The sequence below is a fragment of the Vespa mandarinia genome, chromosome 1 (genome assembly GCF_050613455.1).
Source record: "Vespa mandarinia isolate Hongniang chromosome 1, ASM5061345v1, whole genome shotgun sequence".
NCBI classification, from domain to species: domain Eukaryota; kingdom Metazoa; phylum Arthropoda; class Insecta; order Hymenoptera; family Vespidae; genus Vespa; species Vespa mandarinia.
The window spans coordinates 5,348,154-5,367,453 of NC_140810.1; the positions used below are offsets into that span (position 1 = coordinate 5,348,154).

General features: G+C 36.2%; 1 protein-coding gene and 1 long non-coding RNA gene across 2 annotated transcripts in view; one reads left to right on the forward strand and one right to left on the reverse strand.

Moving 5' to 3' along the window:
* LOC118444947 (uncharacterized) overlaps positions 1 to 19,300 on the forward strand; it is a 291,906-nt gene that overhangs the window by 167,531 nt on the left and 105,075 nt on the right. The window lies entirely within an intron of this gene.
* Positions 227 to 19,300, reverse strand: part of LOC118444955 (uncharacterized) — a 106,185-nt gene continuing 87,111 nt past the window's right edge. The window contains exon 2 of the long non-coding RNA XR_014983207.1: positions 227 to 1,653. This is a non-coding gene — a long non-coding RNA (uncharacterized LOC118444955). The remainder of the gene's footprint in view (positions 1,654 to 19,300) is intronic.

Here is a 19,300-nt window from a genome sequence, read left to right on the forward strand (position 1 = left end):
GAAAAAAAGGAATTTATAGTGAAACCACGATTAACTATTTTCCTTTATCAATCTAATCTCGATCTAATGAAGGAGGGTAAGATTAGAAAGATTATCGACAAATTTTCACAATTTTATTATTCCAAATAAAGTTCTCTATTAAAAATATTCCACGATGCACACGAATAGTATCACGATGCACACGAATTCAGTTATTCACCATTCAATATACTCTAACTCTGTCGGTATTATGGATTTTTCGAGGACGATAAATCTTTCTCTCCCTGTTGGTCGCGTGCGCGCTCGCGCATGCTCGTTCGCCCATTAATTCCTACCTTCTCTATCCTCAGCTATGTTTCTCTCACTTTCACAAAATGCATTTTCGAGGCCAGGGTAGCAGCACGGATGACGTTCAGCGTTGAGATGCTGTAATCATTCCTTTTTTTTTTCTTATCAAGTGTCTATACCATAAGATGAGCATGACTATATACATAAATTGTCGATACACACACACACACACATACACATACACGCACATACATATAGAATAAAATGTATTAACGTACTCTTGAAAATCGCATACGTGATTAATTCGACGGATGCAATTACAGTGTAATGTTGACATAGGTTTTCTTTCGAAATTTCATATATATATATATATAGAATCTTTTATCTCATAGATTTTTTATCTGAGATTTTTTATCTCATAGATCATCGCATTTTTTATATGCTCCGTATGCTTTCATATGTAATAACGTGTTTTCGAACGTTTTGACACACTTTTCCTTTTTTTTTTAGAAAAAGAGAATAGCAAGGGGGTAAATTCGTTGTCTTACGGTTGGTTTCACTTTAAAAGTGTAGAAAAAAATCTAGGACCAATGGAAAATTTGAATAACGTATTTGAAAACCTTATAACGTGAGAGAAAATAAAGAGCTTACTTCGATATTTTTACTCTGGAATGTGAAAATAGGGTGCATAGGGTAAAATGGAGGTTCAGAGCGAAAACGACGTGCTGTTCGGTGGTCGGCAAGGAACGCGCGTAATTTCACACTTCGCCAGCCGATAATTCGTTCCGAATCCAAATCGATTTTTCTTCACTCGTTTTCGCGCTGTTCCACAAATCATAAATCAAAGATTGGTGTATTAGTAATTTAATGGCGTTTGATTTGCCGTCAAGATCGGAGGAATGCGCGCGACGAATCGTTTCTTTTTTTCTTTTTTCTTTTTTCTTTTTTTTTTCCTTACTTTCTCTTTGCTTTGATTTTGTATAATTTCTTACGGCCAGAATTTTGTTATGGATAAAACAAGCAAGCTGAGTGAATCACTGCAGAACATACGGTATAGATGGCTTACTGTTCTCCGAGATACCTAACAGAATATATGTATACTTGCATACGTACATAAATACGTAGATACGTGCAAGCGACTTGATTCTCTAGCGTCCCGAGAGTCAACGTAGCGGTAACAGTAATGCCTACAAGCTATTATTATGCGTTTGTTATGTTAATGACTCGCATGACGGCTCCGTCGTCCACAGAGGTCAACCATTCTATCCACTCCTCGCTCTTGAATGCCGTTCCAGGTCTCTGTTTCTCGCTGTTGCTTCTCTTCTCCGTTAACTTCGACCTTCTCGCTGGTGTGTCTCCAATGACTTGTTTTCTTCCATATGGAATCTGTAATAATGAATAACGAGAATAATAATTAATTGATGTCGTCATTATTAAAAAATTAACGTACGACATCGTCGAACGCAAGTTTTCTCTTAAATAATTAAACGACTAATCGCAAAAGTAAACTTGTGTTCCCGTTTCCAACTCTATCATCGGATTAATAAACAACAAGTTTAATTAATGATAAACAACGTGTTCCTTTATCTGTAAAGAGATAACGTTAATATGTAGGACTCATAGGATTCGCGATTAAAAACAAAAAAAGAGAGGATGAGAGAAAAAAAGAAAACAGTGGAAAAAAGCTTGATATCATTTTTTTAAACGAATCCCACGCGTAGCCCTCTCATCTCTTTGCATTTCGCTAAATCAACGAGAGACCGACCGACTGAGAAGGATTTGAGAGGGCGGAAGATTAAAAGAATTATCACGCATCCTCGTAATTGCTCTAATTTCTGACCTTCTTCTTTTACCCCTGGCAAGAGCTAGGACGAAAATAAAAAAGGGATGATAAAAAGAAGGTTGAAGCGTCCGAGTTGACGGGGCAACCTTTACGCTCACGAACGTAAATCATTTCTTGTAAACGTGACAGAAGGAAAAAGATAGCCGTATTTTCTTTCCCATTATTATTTAACACAGATTATTTAATAAGGGAGGATTTCAAAATCCGGATTATCCTTTTAAATCCATTTGTTTCGATCGTAGTAATCATATTATCTACTGTTTTAATGTTTTTGACGTTCTTTTAATTAAAGATTCATACCAATAACCTTTACAAGCAAATCGAAATTTGCACAATTGATTGACGTACAAATATTCGTTCAATAAAAACTAATACGGGGAATGCGCGCGCGCGTTCGTTGACCGAAAACGTTCGTTTAAGTTTAATAGATCGTTTTAACTTTAACACGCCGACAAATCTATGCGGCCTTTGTTTATTTGAAATTTTCTTTCTTTTGCAAATTAGAACATTGTTTTTCAAATAAATATACATATGTATTTTCGTTCCTAGAAAAGGATCTCAAGGAAAATATTTTCAATTTCAAAAAACTGTGGAAAATTGATTCACACAATTTAAATAAAAACGATTAACGTTTCTATGCATATAGTAAATTGAGAAAATATGTAACGGCATAACTCTACGTACAATACGTATCCGTTAAATACTATAAACGAGTTTGATAAATGTAAAGATATACAAAGTTTTACCGCGTTTTATAAAAACCATCGCGTTAAACCTGTTTCCCGAAGCTGCTGTCTCGGGGGATTCGTCGTAAAAATCATTCTACCTTTTATTTTCGTAACAATTCTACGGCATTAATGTAGATGTTTCTTCCCTCGCGTAAGTACGCTCTATACGATTTTATACTCGCCCATCTCGTCAGAAGTACAAATTAAATAGGAAAATAAAGTTCGATATTGTTCGACGTTTCTTGCGACATCAAATAAATAAATAAATAAACAAGTTAATTCTGTCCTCTCGAATAGAAATTATTTATAATCAAAAAAAAAAAAAAAAAAAGAAGAAGAAGAAAAAAGGAAAAGGAAAAAAAAGTAACATTATCGTAAAGTCCCTCGATAAATGATAATAACGCCACGTTAATAAATAAAATCATTGACTATAGAATTGATTATAGGAAAAAAATTATATCGTATAGTTTATATATATATATAAATATATATATATAAATATATATATATACGAAAAGTAAAGTGTTTTGTGTTTCGTGGGAGAAAAATGTAACATAGGTAACGGAATGAACGCATACGTTTCGCGTACATTAATTGGATATGGCAAACTCGAGGGGTGGGCGAGGTGGGCGGTAATTAGAAGAATTTAAAGTAAACACATGGAAAAATATTCTAATGACAAGCGTTAGCGACACTCGTCGCTCTGACGAGCCTGGTAAGGTGGTACATAGAAGAGAGATGCTGGCGAGCTAACGAATAAAAAGGGAGAGAGAGAGAGAGAGAGAGAGAGAGAGGGCGAGGGAGAGAGAGAGAGAGAGGAAGAGAATGGCGAGGTTATACGCGCGCAGGAGCGTAACGCAGGCGCGATCGGGCCACAGCCCCGTTGCTGAGGGTGGCACCTCGCAGAAGAACCTCGCGAATGCTTTAGTACCGTCTCGTTCTCGTACAAGGGAAACCGGAAATGTTTCGACCCTCGCCCTCCGTACTGGCGGGAAAATAAAGTGCGAGTTTATCTGAAGTCGTCGCGAGTGCTTCCGAGCGAGTTCGTTAACTTCTCCTATATTTGGTGTGTTCTTTTACTTCTTCTTTTTTTTTCTTCCCTTCTTTCTTTTTCACTTCCTCCTTGACGATTCCAACCGTGATTTGTCGACGTGAAGTAAGAAAAGCGAGAAACGAACTTTTCTTAACGTACCTTTTTTTTTTCATTCTACTTGTACTTTTCTCGAACAAGCTAGGATCGTTGCTGGTTCGATAAAAAAGAAAGAAAGAAAGAAAGAAAGAAAGAAAGGAAAAAAAAAGAAAGAGAAAAAGAAAAAAATAAAGAGGAGAAAAGAAAAAAAGAAAGAGAAGAGAAAAGAAATAGGGAAAAGAAAGAAGTACAAGAAAGAAGAAAAAAAAAGGAAGGAAGGAAGTAAGGAGGAGGGAATCGTTCCTTCGAGTGTCAGGCCACGTTCATCGTCGGTGAAACTACACGTGTGTTACGTGAATTTTGTCGTGAAAGAGTTTATTGGAAGTTTCAAGGAAGAATCGGATAGTCGAAAAGTATCGACGTCCCTTCTACGATATCCGGAGCATCGAAGTTATTTCGCTGAAAGTTTTTCGGTGGAACGTGGAAAGAGGAAGAAACGAGAAAGCGAGAGCTTTGTCGAAGGTTGGTCCCAAACTGGGCTTGGGAATGAGATTAGCTTTTTATTCCAACGTAGACTCGATCGGGTCTCCCAGAGACGTCTACACCCTCTCTAAACCCTCCTCTAGTTCGAACGACGTTCGGCCTTTTCCGGGATCGTTGTGAAATACTACGTCCGTACATCGTACGCGAGATTTACGCTCCAAAGTTCAAAGGAACTTTAATGACGTTTCCGATCGTTCTCTCTCGAATGCTCCGACTTCTTGTCGATATGTGATTTCACTAAAAACCTCATTACTTGTTCGCTTTGAGACGGAAAAGGATCAGGACACGCGGTACGCGAAAGGATGCACATTTATTATTATTATTATTTCTTCAAAAAGGAAAATTTCTATTCGCGTTAAATGCAATTATAATTAGAAGCTAATTATACTTTTTAATATAACTAGGTACTTGTTTTAATATTTTATAATAAAATTTCTCGATAAATTAATCCTTCGATGAAATTTCTTTGACAAAAAAGAAATATAAATATAACGATAAAATCTTTATTTCGACAATGGGATTGTAAATAATTTCATTCATCGACTCCCGTACTTCAATGTTCTTTACGTATAACGTAACATGTATGTATATCGATTAGAGTATCGCGATTTTAAGATAATTTTACGAAGTATCGAATATCGAGTAGGTGATTCTTATTTTTGAGAAAAACTTACTAAGTTAACACTACTTAGAGTTTCGCAAGTGTTCTTTCATATCTTCAATTATCCTTTGAAGATTCTTCGAATTCTTTCGATACTATGCGTCCTGTTGACGTTGTCTCTTTCATTGACGTTCTCGACGTTCTTCTATCAGATCAATATTTGAAATATTTTGGAAAGGATTTGAAATATTTCGAGTGATCCTGAGAAAATAAAAATCGATACGAGCCAAACTATTTTTCATTAATAATACCGTTTGTTGTTCGAACGAATTCCTTTCGAATTCATTCTATAACGATGGAACGTCAACGAAAGGTTAAAATTTCACAATTGTCGAAAATATTTTATTTCGACGAAACCTTTTTCCTCGCTATCTTTCATCAAAGGTGAACGGCATGGGTGTCGTTATGAGAACTATTAATCGTTCGATAAAAATCGCCATATCGCTAATTGGAAAGAATGAATTTCGATTTAATCCAAGAATAGAGCTATCATCGAATGATTGTCGGGATGGATGAATATCTCATCTCGAGTTTGTCTCTAGTGAGTGGAAGTTCGAATGTGCGCGTTTCGTCTGAACCATTTCTCTTTCTCTTATCGTACCATTTGCGAACTCTGACAATTTTATTACTGTCCTTCTGTGAAATAGCACGACGAGGCTTGACAATTAGAGGTTTCCCTGGAGATGACAAGAACCATAATAAAAGGAGACGATAATATGTAAGATAGAAAGACAAAGAGAGAAAGAGAGAGAGAGAGAGAGAGAGAGAGAGAGAGAAATGACGAAGGAGTTACGATAGCGAAACCGACGTAGACTTAATACCCGAACAAGGACTTCGAGAAATAAGGAGTTAGTCCTGTTTGAAATGCAGTCTGCGCCCGTTCAAGAACAAACCCCCCCGGTCTCTCCAACCTCCCTATTTCACTCCTCCTACTCGTCCACCTTCTTCCTATTCTTCCACCCTTTTCTCTGTTCTTTCGCTTTACCATCAAACTCCCGGGAGGACACAAAACCGGTGCACTTCGAAACACACTTTATCCTCCTGGTCTTCGAATCGTATTTATCTATTCCTTTTTCCCTCTCCTGTCATCCGCCTACTCTCTCCTAAGTATATCTTCTTTTACAACGTTTAGCCTATTTCCAACTCTTTCTCTAACAAGATTTATTTTAATGTTTTATAATATTCGTACTTGTTACGTCGTTCGATACCCTTCATTCTTTAACCTTTTATCCGTCGACAATGAAGTATTTCTTTTCTCCGATTTGCATGAATCGATAACGAGAAATTATTCTTCGAATTTGCGACGAAAAATTCTTCCAAGGGAAATATTTCTTCGCATTTTTCGTCTACTCTTGTTTCGTTGTCATAGTGTTATTACGAAGTAAAAATTTCCACTTTGGAAAGTTTCAATAGAAGTTATCGTACGTGAATCGTTAAAGGTGCCAAAGGACGAGGAATCGGAAGATAAAAAGAGAAGGTACTACTTGTCGGTGAGGTGACTCTTGAGAACGAGTTGTACGAAACTTTTGTCCACGGTCAAATATTTTACGGCGAAAAGATTTTAAAAGAGAAGCAAGGTCTTTTCCTCTCGCTATCATTCTTCGTCGAAAAGATAAAATGGGACGAGTAATCTTAGACGAAGAGAAGTGGGGAGAGAAGGGAGTTGCCGAGAAGATAGCACACGAATGCGTGGGAATGCACGCGTGTTAATGCTAATTTATTCAGAATCTCAGGTCGATCCGTGAATGTTAAACGAGCTTATAAAATGGACTTGACTTTATATACTTTATATATATATATATGTGTGTGTGTGTGTGTGTGTATATATATATATATCACTATCTAGGAAGACTTCGATCTGTCAGACAAATTGAAATTTTCAACGTGACACAACTGTGCCCCAATCTTGTAAATTGGAAACAAATCGTCGAACGAAACTTATTTTCTTACTTTTTCTTTTTTTTTTCCTTTTCCCCTTATTCGCAAGATCAGTTGATTTTTCATCCATGATCCGCGAGATAAATCTGAATACTGTACCCTTCGTGTTCCCTTGATCGTTCTCGATATGAATATTTTTACTTTATTCGCGGTTTTCGATCGAACAATCTCACCCTCGACGATTTCAGATAATAAGAGAACGGAGATCTTTCAAAGTGAAATTTAGACGATTCCATGAATTTTATATGATCCGATCGATCCCATCCTCCTATATATTTTCATTCGTTGATGAGCTTACGAATCCATTCAAAGGAATTCAGCGGATATAATTCGTGAACTCTATCGTCCGATCAGTTATTTTTCTTTGCGCGGCTTTTTTCTTTTTCCCCCGTAGGGAGCGACGAGAAGGTAAAAAAAGGAATGAAAAAAAAATATAATAAAAAAGAAAAACGCGCCAAACAAAAATATTCTCATAGACTTTCGTTTAGGAAAATCGTTATACATACCTATATATATATACAACATAGTTATAATCCATTTCGATAGTTCCTACCGAAGTAATATTTCTTTTTTTTTTTTTTTTGCATCTAGTATACGTTCGATCGTTCATTCGTTCTCACGTTCGATTCGATGCTTTTAATCGATAAATCTTTCGATTATATCGGGATACACGAGAACGTTATCATATTTTACTTTCGCTTAATCTTCATGGCAATGAACCATTTTACGGGATGTATTATCAGGAATTCACCACATAACGACAGTATTATTTATCACCATACGGTTAGCGTATCTACGATATGCTTACCAACTTTAAATTTAAATCTAAAAGTAACACGTATGTATTTCCGTCGTACACTTTCGTGATAAATCATTGAAATTTCTAATAAATCCATTGATTTTAAAATAGTAAATTCATGCGATTGAAATTCCGTAGGTTCGTTAAAGTAAAAGATCACAGAATTCAACGTTTGAATTCGATTGCATTACAATTAAAAAAAAGAACTAATCTCCAGTGACAATGATGTAAATTTTGCAATTTTTTAAACAAAAAGATGAAGCATAGAAAGAGAGAGAGAGAGAGAGAGAGAGAGAGAGAGAGAGAGAGAGAGAATGAGTATACAGCATAAAAATGATTGGTTCCAACATAAATCGACCATCGTCACGATTAAAAAGTTGTAAAGATAATGATGAGCGTAAAAAAAAAAAAAAAAAAAAAAAAAAAACAAGGAAGAAGAGAGAAAAAAATAGAAAAGAGAAATGAAAAAGGATAATTTTCAGTGACGGTTTACCGGGGAAATCGATCGTTAAATCCGCTGCGCAATTTTAATTAAAAATCCGAGCCAACTTCGTATCATACACGTTCCTTGTATCGCATCGACTCGTTGAAACATGGACGCCTTTAAAAACGAGCATGATACATTCGAGATTTGCGCTAGTCGCACAAACAAAACGTTATATACGAATTCTTCATGACAAGAAAGAGGAAAAACTGCTTGAAACAGATACATCTTCGTGTATTTGCGTATGCCTCTTCCTCTTCCTCTCTCTCTCTCTCTCTCTCTCTCTCTCTCTCTCTTTCTCTTTTTGTTTCTGTATATAATCTTGACAAAAAAGTTCAACTTTCAAAAAAGCTTTATTTCCATCTTTCTCTTTTCTCTCTTTTTACAAATATCCAAGTAATAGAATATCTCGCTAAATAGATATCTTGATTACGTTCTTTTTTCGTCCACGTAACTCGTTCAAAGTTGTGCACACCGTAATAGTTAATTGTGAATTATTAAATCAATAATTATTTTAGGAAATTTAGATTGCATCTCATTGCAAATGAGCATACTTATACTTATAAAAAAAAAAAAAGAAGAAAAGAAAAAGAAGAAGAAGAAGAAGAAGAAGAAGAAAGAAAAAAATATGACGAAGTCAAAATTAATTTTTTCGCACCTCAATCACTTTTTGTCGAAGGAATATATGTATTTCGTCAGCATCGATAAATCCACTTGTATTCGTTCAAAGGTCAAGCTTTCCCTCCTCTTTCTCTGCCTCCTCCTCCTCCTCCTCCCCCCCGAAAAAAAACGAAAAGAATAGAAGCTAAGAAAGAAAGGAAGAAAGAAAACGAGGAGAAAATAAGAAAGAAAACTCGATTGTTTGCGATTGCTTTTCGCTTAGGGCTTCATTTCCAAGATAATTTAGTGATAGATAAATTAGTAGATAGAGAGAGAAAGAGAGAAAGAGAAAGAGAGAATAGTAGGAAGGAGAGAGGCGGGGGATAGGAGGCACCTAATCGCGTCTCTCGGTTTACGGTTAGGGTCCAACGAGATGGTTGAAGCGACACGGCATCAAACCACTGCGAAGGGTGTGAAATAGTGTCAGTGCGTATATAACAGGCAGAGGAAGGCTTTGACAGAGCAAACCGCAAAGCGGATGACGCTGAGACAACAGAGAGAGAGAGAGAGAGAGAGAGAGAGAGAGTGAGAGTGAGAGTGAGTGAGGGAGAACGAGAAAACGATAGAGCAAGGAAGAGAGAAAGAGAGAAAGAGTGATTATTCCCACAACACCTTGTTGTAACATACTCCAGAAGATTATTACTGAAATCTCTATGGAGATCCATTGTTTTGAGTATCATGTTCCATCCGACGTTACTCCTATTATAGATTGCTAATCTCACAGCGATAAAAGTAAAAAGTCTGTTTAACTGAGACGACAAATAAAAGAATTGATAATTCTCGTTATTTCGTAATTTTCGATAAACCAACGACGAATTCGTAATTAAAATCTAACGATCGGAAAGGGATAATTATCGCTTGAAGGAAAATTAACTTATGCACACATGATCGTATTGACAAGTAGTAGTGGCATACGGAGAATGTAACTCGAAAGAGAGAGAGAGAGAGAGAGAGGGAAATCAGTGATAAATTTCCAATTCAATCGAACGTTCGATGCAATCGACTAAATCAAATATTGAGACACTAGATCGGACGAAATTACCTAAGGATGAGAATTAACTCTACGCACGTAAAGGAATATAGATAGATGATCAGTTTAATAGGTACACATATAATAATAAGCGTAATAAGCTGTATGCTTCGCGAATAGTCCTAAATCCTGCAGGTTATATTACTCTTTCCTTCTATTTCATTGATGGGTCGAGGCGTTCCCGTGGTCGTCGAGCTATAAACGACGTATAGGCTTTGGAATGGTTCCAAACCTTCCAGAAGTCGACGTATATAAGCAACAAGTTTGCTCGTACGACTGGAAATCCTCTCGATGACTTTTTATGGCGAAAACTTCCGTTTTGCTCTTAGAACGTTTCACGGTGAGCCTCGATGAAAACGAGGGAAAAAGAATGATAGAATTTATTTCACCTCACAAAGAGAAAGAGAAAGAGAGAGAGAGAGAGAGAGAGAGAGAGGCGGACAACAATGAGCTTTAGTTCGACGAAAAGAAAAACGATGTTAGATAAATTTTCATAAATCCTCTTTTTGTATGGAGTTAATAAAGAATCATTTTTATTTGAGGACATGTTCGATTCGATTTTGAAATAGACATTTTTTCCAATGAGATTATACAGAAAATAAGATAGATCATTAATGAAATCGAATTATAGATAGACGTTCAAAGACTTTAATGATAGAATCGTATGCGAAAAGTGGCTTGTTGATGAAATGGCTCGTTACAAAAGTAAAAGGGAGTCTTGTAATAATTGGCCTTCGAGTCAATAAAAGAAATTATATGATAAAAGATAACAAGAAAAAAAGAAAAAAAAAAAACTTAAGTAGATCTTAAATCATTAATCCTTTTTATTCAAAAGATTATATAAATTTTAAAAGAAATTTCACGATGTGTAAGTTCGTCGATAAATACACGTTTCGATAAATAATCGATACGAATGAAAATTCGTTCTTTGTCAATTTTATTTCTTTCGTATATGATAGGAAAGACGATGGAAATCATGAAAAAATAACGTATCCAATATTTCATCGTCGGAAAAGTTTGATTCTCTCCTAAGCGAACTTTTAGAAGCTACGACAAGTAAAAGTGGCGAGAGGTTCGCGCCGGATGGCAAACCAACATCGAATAGTTGGCTGCTACCCTCGGTTTCTCTCATAAGCGTTGCAAATTTTAACCCACCCATGGCAGAACCATCGCAGAAACTGTTTTACATTCAACATTTGGTCCCAGTCATCTTCTCCTCTCTCGTCCAAACATCATCCTTCCTTACTCTTCTTCTCTCTCTCTCTCTCTCTCTCTCTCTCTCTCTCTATCCCTATCTCTTCTTTCTCGCTCTCTTCTTCGAAGCTAGTGGTTTAGCATAACGCCAAGTACAAAACTATTCAGCAGCCGTTTCGAAATAGGCAAAGAACAGAAAACTCGGGAGTATACCTGAGATTTGCGATAAACGCAGCTGTCACGGGTGCTGGCTCGTATAGCAACACGTGGTCCGACACAGGCCGAAGGCTAGAATACATTATAAAAGATCCTCACCTCGTAGAGAGAGAGAGAGAGAGAGAGAGAGAGAGAGAGGAACTCGTCGCCATCTGTCGATTTTTGTCGACGATCCGCCACGAAAAGTTGACGTTAACTTTTCCATCGAACCTCGTTCTGGTTGAAGAGGGCGGCTTCTGTGTTGAAAGAGAAGGAAAAGTGTGAGAACGAGTAGTACGAGGAATGAAGGGAAAAGTTTTCTACGAGGAATTCTCTGAAATTACGATGTCGAAGGAATGTCGGGTACATGCTATTTCATCGAGCGTTTCTTAAAATCTCGAAGATTAACGTATAAAGTTCTTTACGCATTGCTTTAGATTCTATAGAATATTGTAAACTAATGCCATCAACGAACGGCGCGATTTTGATTCGTCCATCGTACGATGGTAATCGTATTACGAGAATCGTTGAATTGGACGTCAACGAAATCTATAAATCTGTCGTGGATTTTCATGAAATTCTCGTGTATAGCAAGAGAGAACGTACGAATTCGCGAGAAAACTAAATGAAAGTTCCTTGAATGAAAAGGGAATAACGTTATGGTCTGTCGCGTTCCATGAATTTTCAACTAACTAATTTTTTAAAATAAGTTTATTTAACGCGTTAATTAAAAATTTTTTATGCTCATATACGTATACGTATCGTTCTTTTCGTTAAATATTAGAGTAAGACAAATTTAAAAAAAAAAAAAAAAAAAGAAAAGAAAAAAAGAAAATTAAAGGAAAAGAAGTAATGAAAGAATTTACATCAAACGTACGTTTTACAAAACGATTGAACGTTTGAATAATTTCAATTGAAATATTTTTCAGATGATTCTAAAACTTATCTCTTATATCTAATCGTAACGTAAACGAGCTTACATAAGTTATACCTCTTACGATTATGAAAATTTTCCATTGAACTTAGAAAACTAATCGCAAACTGATTCGAACGGTGCATAACAATTAACACTAATTATTCGTGAATCTATTCGAGAGAAGATGTAACAATGAGCACACCGTGCAATATGTAGTATGGTACGTTCATACACTATGGTGAAGGTATAATGAAGTCCAGTGGGAAGGTCGAACCGCGTATTTCGACGGCGGAAGCATGCGGCCAACGAAGCGGCCAAAACCAAAATCACGCTTCCGGAATCGCGTTTCCTTCCCATTCGCGAAACGAGGAGCGTTAACGCGCTACGTATTTTGATACGTTGCATCTACGGTATACATATACCATGATAGCAACATCAAAGGCATCGGAGAAATTTCATATCTCGGGCGTTGCACGTACGAACTATGACTATCGAATTCCAGTTCGTGCGACAATATCATCCGTTTTAAACGTTAAAACATAGTTTTGTTGAGAAAGATATAAAGAATTCCGTTCGGTCGACGTCGTACAAAAATGATAACTTCTTTCTCTTTAGATGTTCAACGTCTCTATTGAATTTAAACAGCGTCGAACTTATCTCTTTTTTTTTTTTTTCTTTTTCTATAGGTAAGTCTCGAAATTTCTTGCATAAGCTTCGTTCGCTGTTATAGCGAGTAAAAAGTTGAGATGAACTTTGATTATTCGATGAATAACGATCGATCGTTCGTTCGTTAAAAAAAAAAAAAAATAAATAAATAAATAAATAAATAAAATAAATGAAAAAAGAAAAAAAAAAGAAAAGAAAGAAAAGAAAAAAGAAAATAAAGTAAGGTAGGATCCTTTTTTCGCTTCTCTGGGTCAGAGGGACTGGTAAGGACTTTGAAGAGAGAATACTTCATCCGACTAGGGCAAAAGTGCCTTTTCACGGGAATCTAGTTCAGGATCGCGAAATACATGTAGAAAAAGAGAGAAAGAGAGAGAGAGAGACAGAAAGAGACATACATACATACATATATACACACATACATACGTACATACATACATATATAAATACGTATGATGCTGTATGGAGTTGGTTTCTCGTTATGTAAAGGCCCCTCTGGTGTCTCGAGCGTGGTACAGGCGCAGAAAGAGACGGATCGAGAAAGCTCGGAAGGGAATGGGAGACGCGGTTGGCGTTACTGCTTTGGACGGTAATGGCTTTCGCAACGCGAACGCCCACGTCCAGAGCTCTATGGAATCGTCGGGAGAGCGATGTTAGTTATGTCGAGCTGGGACAACCTGCAGAATTATACCACGATCCTGGACTACTCTCCTCTTCTCTTCTCCTCACCCACTGTATATACCATCCTTCTATATTTCTCTCTACCAATGCATATCAACCCTGAAGCCCATCTACGCTTATATTCTCTCCCGCTCTGTTTTTCCCTTTCACCCATACATATATTCCTATCCTCTTTATTTCTCTTTCACTTTCTTTATTTCTCCTTTTCCTACCAAGTCGTTCGTCTCGATGGACCATGCCAAAATGCCTCGAAAACTTGCCAGGTTCAGACTCGAAAGAGAAAAGAGTGCACCGACCTGAAAAAATTTAGATAGCTACGCTACATGTATATATATGTATACACATATATATATATATATATATATATATACACATAAACAAAAAGTTAGCTACTCTTACATAGACGTATACGCAAAGAACTCGAAGCATGCCGTCAGATATCGAACATCGCGAGAACAATTTCCCTGAGCGACGAAAACTCTTACTCGAGTTAATTCCCTAAAGATAATAACTATTTCGATGAACATGAAAATAACCTCATCAAGATTCCATAAAATTGAAACGCTATCGAATGATCGTTCACGATATTCCATCTTAAATCCAATAAAATCGATCGGACGTTTAGAAGCTTTCGAATAATCGTTATATCGTTGAAGCCCGATGTATCTTCTGTACATTTGAAATTTTCCAGAAGTATTCCAAACATTGGAATTATCCGATAACACCAATATTCTCGATATTTTGTATATACAAATCGTTTAGCTATAGGAAATGTATAATATCCAAATGTCTAAAAATAAATGAGTAAATTTATCTGTATCATAGAAAATGAGAGACATTCTCTATCTTCGTTTATATGTTTCTGAACGCGTAAATGAAGGCAACATACATATACATACATATATATATATATATATATATATATATATATACATAAATTCGTACATAAACATTCATGTACGTTCTTCAATTCTAAACAGAGAGAAATTCAGAATACTGCACAAGCGAAACTTCCTACATTGGTTCATGAAGGACGAAACACGCGTCCAGACAAACGGAGGTCGGGACGAAGCCAGAAGGGAACTAACTGTGCTTATATCATATAAACAAAATTCCATTTAATCGTCATACGTCGTATTCTCGTTCTGTTCAATGAACGATAAAGAGAGATGGAAAACGGAAAGCAGTTAAGCATGTCGTATCCAATCTCAGATATCAGTAATAATCTCATATTCCTTCCGAGTAATTATCATTATTAAAAATCTTGGATTACCAAAGCGTTTTATGTAATATCAATTATAATTCGTCATCGTTAACTTTTTTGATAGAATCTGTTTTCTTTTTTTTTTTTTCTTTCTTTTAAATTCGTCGTTTCTTTCAAGAAAACTGATTTACTTCGTTAGTATACAGTGATTAAAATTGAATCGGATCTTTAATAATCCTATTTCGACTTATGATGTCTTTATTATATTCACTTTCTATTCTTCTGATATAATATATATTTGTCGGAGAAGTATACTCCCGCCGAAGGCAACTTGACTTTGTGAATTCTTACGCCACATAAATCTTCGAACGATACTTTCCGAACGTCTCTCTCTCTCTCTCTCTCTCTCTCTCTCTCTCTCTATCTATCTATCTATCTACCCATCTATCTTTCTCTCTTTCTTTCTCTCTTTCTTTCTCTCTATCTGTTCTCAGAAAAATATTCCGAACTTCAGAAATATAAATGAAAGAGAAAATAACGGGAAGTAGAAAATATGTATACTCAGAATTAGAAAGTAGCAAAGATTAGATATATATTGTATCTACCGGATAGACAAATACTCGTATATCTAATAATATTAGTATATATATATATATATATATATATATAAAAAGAAAAAAAAAGTGGATACGTTTACATCCCCTTAAATAAATATTTTGATCAATCTCTATCTTGACAGGAAGAAAAATAAATGAAGAAAGATGGAGATATGGTTTGTCGACATTGTCGATATTTCTTCGAAATTAAAATAAAAATTAAAAGATCGACTCGTTATAGGGGGGGGGAAATTTTTATTTGACTTTTTCGTTAGGAAATGATCGGGATTAAAGTAACAAAAAGGAAAAAAAAAAAAGGAAATAAGAAAAAAGAGAAGAAAAGAAAACAAATTTCGATGAGAAAGCGAGCTGGTCTAAGAACAAGCGATTTTGTGACGGTAAACATTTTTACGGCCTCGTAAAGATTAAGTCTAAAGGGTTGGCAAAACCTGGTTCGTGCTTTGACCGTCGTCGTCGTTTCTCTAGAATTTTCTCTTTACTTGAACGCGAGAAAACGAAAAGGAAGATTGAGAGAGAAAAAGGGAAAACCGATAATGTCGTCGTAGACACGTCAACGAGAGAGAGAGAGAGAGAGAGAGAGAGAGAGAAAGGGAGAGAGAGAGAGAGAGAGAGAGAAAGGGAGAGAGAGAGAGAGAGAGAGAGAGAAAAGAGAAAGAAAAAGAGAGAGAGGTCAGACTTTCCGATTTCGTTCTGCATTTGCTTTGCTCCGATTTCTCCCTTACGTCAAAAGGGATAAGCATATTCACGTACGTTAAATTCGGACCATTTCTTCTCTCTCTCTTTCTCTCTCTCTCTCGCTCTCCAAATAGTAATCGTCGTAGCACTACGTTTAAACCCATCTTGCTTTCTGAATCTTCGCGGTAATGTTACAGATAAAGGATTTTCATAGCCATTAAAACTGTCTTATCAGTTATAAGAAACTTACGTACTTTAGTTTGGATAATTGAAATATGAATTTCATTTCAACTAGGTAATAGATATTTATATAGATATGAAGGAAACGTGTATACTCGGAAACGTATAAAATACTTTCTTAGAGTTAAAGTTAAATTTCGCGATCGAATGAAACATCTTGACGTCGAAACGTTTTTATCGAAAGCGAGATCTGTGCGAGGCAAGAATAATAAATAACTGGCTTACGAAAAAATGTTTATTCTCTGGAGAGGTGCCATTATTAAGCGGTGCTTGGGAATACCAAGTCGAGAACCGACGTAACCTTCTTCGATGAATGTAGAAAGAGAGAGAGAGTGGGAAAGGGAGAGAGAGGGAGAAAGAGAGAGAGAGAGAGAGAGAGAGAGAGAAAACGGTTATCCATTTCTCAAGCCTAACGTATACTGAAGTTCCCCGGAGAATCCGGATAGAATTCCAACGATTCCGAAGAACGATTTTTCTTGGCTTTCGCGGCTGAATTTAGGGTGTAAAAACAGGGGTGAAAGAGAAAGGACGAGAATGAGATGGAAGAAGAAGAAGAGAGAGAGAGAGAGAGAAACGAAAATCCTGGAGACAACACACTGGGAGAAGGATAGAAGCTCTGGATGTAGGGACGAGCTGTGAACCGAGCACGAAACTTCAATATTGACTGAGACAACCACCCCTGTTTGTCCTCCACACCCTTTCCGTTATCGTCGACTCGAGACTCAGCTTCTCTCGGTATTATCCTTCGAGCTCTTCCAAGATCCCTCCTTAATGTTCGTTCACTCTATCTTAGGTAATCGCGGTGAAACTACCTTCTTGGCCGCTGTTATGCGCAAGAAAGTCCTTTCTCTTTTCAGTTCAATCATAGAAACGCACAAATAAAAAAATCCAAACTTATTCATAAAGATCATATTTTTAGCTTTTCTTAATTGTTTTCTAGTCCAATGAAAATAATAAGTTGATATCAGCGACACCTGTCGATATATTCCTTCTCAGGTATTATTGAGTAAACCTTTGATTTATCTACGATTTCGTTCGTTCGCGATCGAAAAGAGAAAAAGAAAAAATGAAACTCGTGAGATTGCCAATCTCACGAATCATTTTTTCTTTGTCGGTTCATTGGAAATTAGGCCACGTTGCGATTCTTTAATGAATATCACAAAGGGTCTACTAATGAGGTTAATCCACGACTTTGTTTACATCTTCTGGTTTATGAGGTACGAAACAAAGGTAGAACAGGACGAGTGAACAAATGAACAAATCAGAGAGAGAGAGAGAGAGAGAGAAGATAAGAGAAAAGTGAAAATAGGGTTGGGTTTTCTCCCCCTTTCAACCCTCGCAAAAGCCTCGACTCGATGAAAAGAGGTAAAGCAAAGAAGCTGGATGTGTATAGGACTAGAGTTGAGGCAACGGGGGTGAAAAACTATCTCCGACCTGTGATGGGAATAAGAGCAGTGTGTTACTCTGTATATCGTTTCGAGTGTTCTGCACTCAAACACACCCTCTCTGAACCCTTCCCAGTGCCTTTCTGACACTCGTTCTCGGTACTCGTTGCGACCCAAATGAAACTTCGTTCCTGTCTCAATCAGTCGATCTACCTACCATACCAGAATTTATCCCGTATCTCTTCATTTTCCTTCTAATAATCGTCCAATGATAGTTTTCACAGCGTCACGGTACTAAACACTTCAGGCACTTGATTTAAACGATCCTTTCCTCTCTGGAAATTCGATCGATACTATTCCTCCTTCATTGAGGATTGAAAGCTTACAAATTCGTGAAATCAAACGATTTAATATTCTCGTTCGACAAAGAACTTCTTCGCGAAGAAATATATACATTTATACCGAGCTTGTCATTGTTTTTATAGATTTATTTTATTTATACTTATGGTATGTATATTTTCAAGATGAAAATTTTTATAAAATCATACCGACATTATAATTCTTATGTATAGATTTTTATTAAAATGATTGTTTCATTTTCAATGATTTCAAAATTTTAAAAAGATTGCGTTTGAGGAAACTCAAGAAACAATTATACCGATGATCTTATCAATTTCAATATATTGTTCCATTTAATTAACACCCAGACGTGCTTATCTTCGCTCACAAATATGTAATTGAAAATAATATACAATGGGAAGGAGTTTGAAGAAAAAAAGAGATCGAAAAGACGTAAGAGCTGTTACATTAAAAATTTCAAATGGAACGTATATATGGCGTATTATATGTTAATTAATTAAGAAATTCTTTGGACAAATTAAAAAGTTACGAAAGAAGTGGGAGGGAGGAGTATGATGTATCAAGGAGTATGATGTATGAATGTCCATATTAAAAGCGTATTAAACGTGTCAACGGTTAATTTCACGAATACATTTTGCATTTGGAAGAATTGCAAGAATTTTTTTAATCGAGGTCAAAAACGTACAAACGATCGCAAGAAAGAATGGCAAAGTAACAAAGTGGAAGTTAAAAATTAATTGAGTCCTCGAGAAGTGCGCTTACTTTCTTTCTTTCTTCGAAATCTTTACAAAAATCCGTGGCGAGCGAAGTTCGATAAAAATTCTTAATAAGTGAATCACGTTAACGAACGAGCGCGATGGGATCGAAATTAATGAGGTCGACGAACGATGACCTAAAAAAAGTAACTTCACCTGTATATGTATGGGTAAATGTGTTTTGTTTCGATAAATGTTAAAAAACATTCTCACATAGTATTTCATCGCATTTCTCTCGTTGTTCTCTTTTAACCCGTCCGAGGCATTTACGAGGGATTTTCAAACCTTCATTTGTTCTTCGGTCTTCGTAAACGTATTTCAAAAAGAAATAAA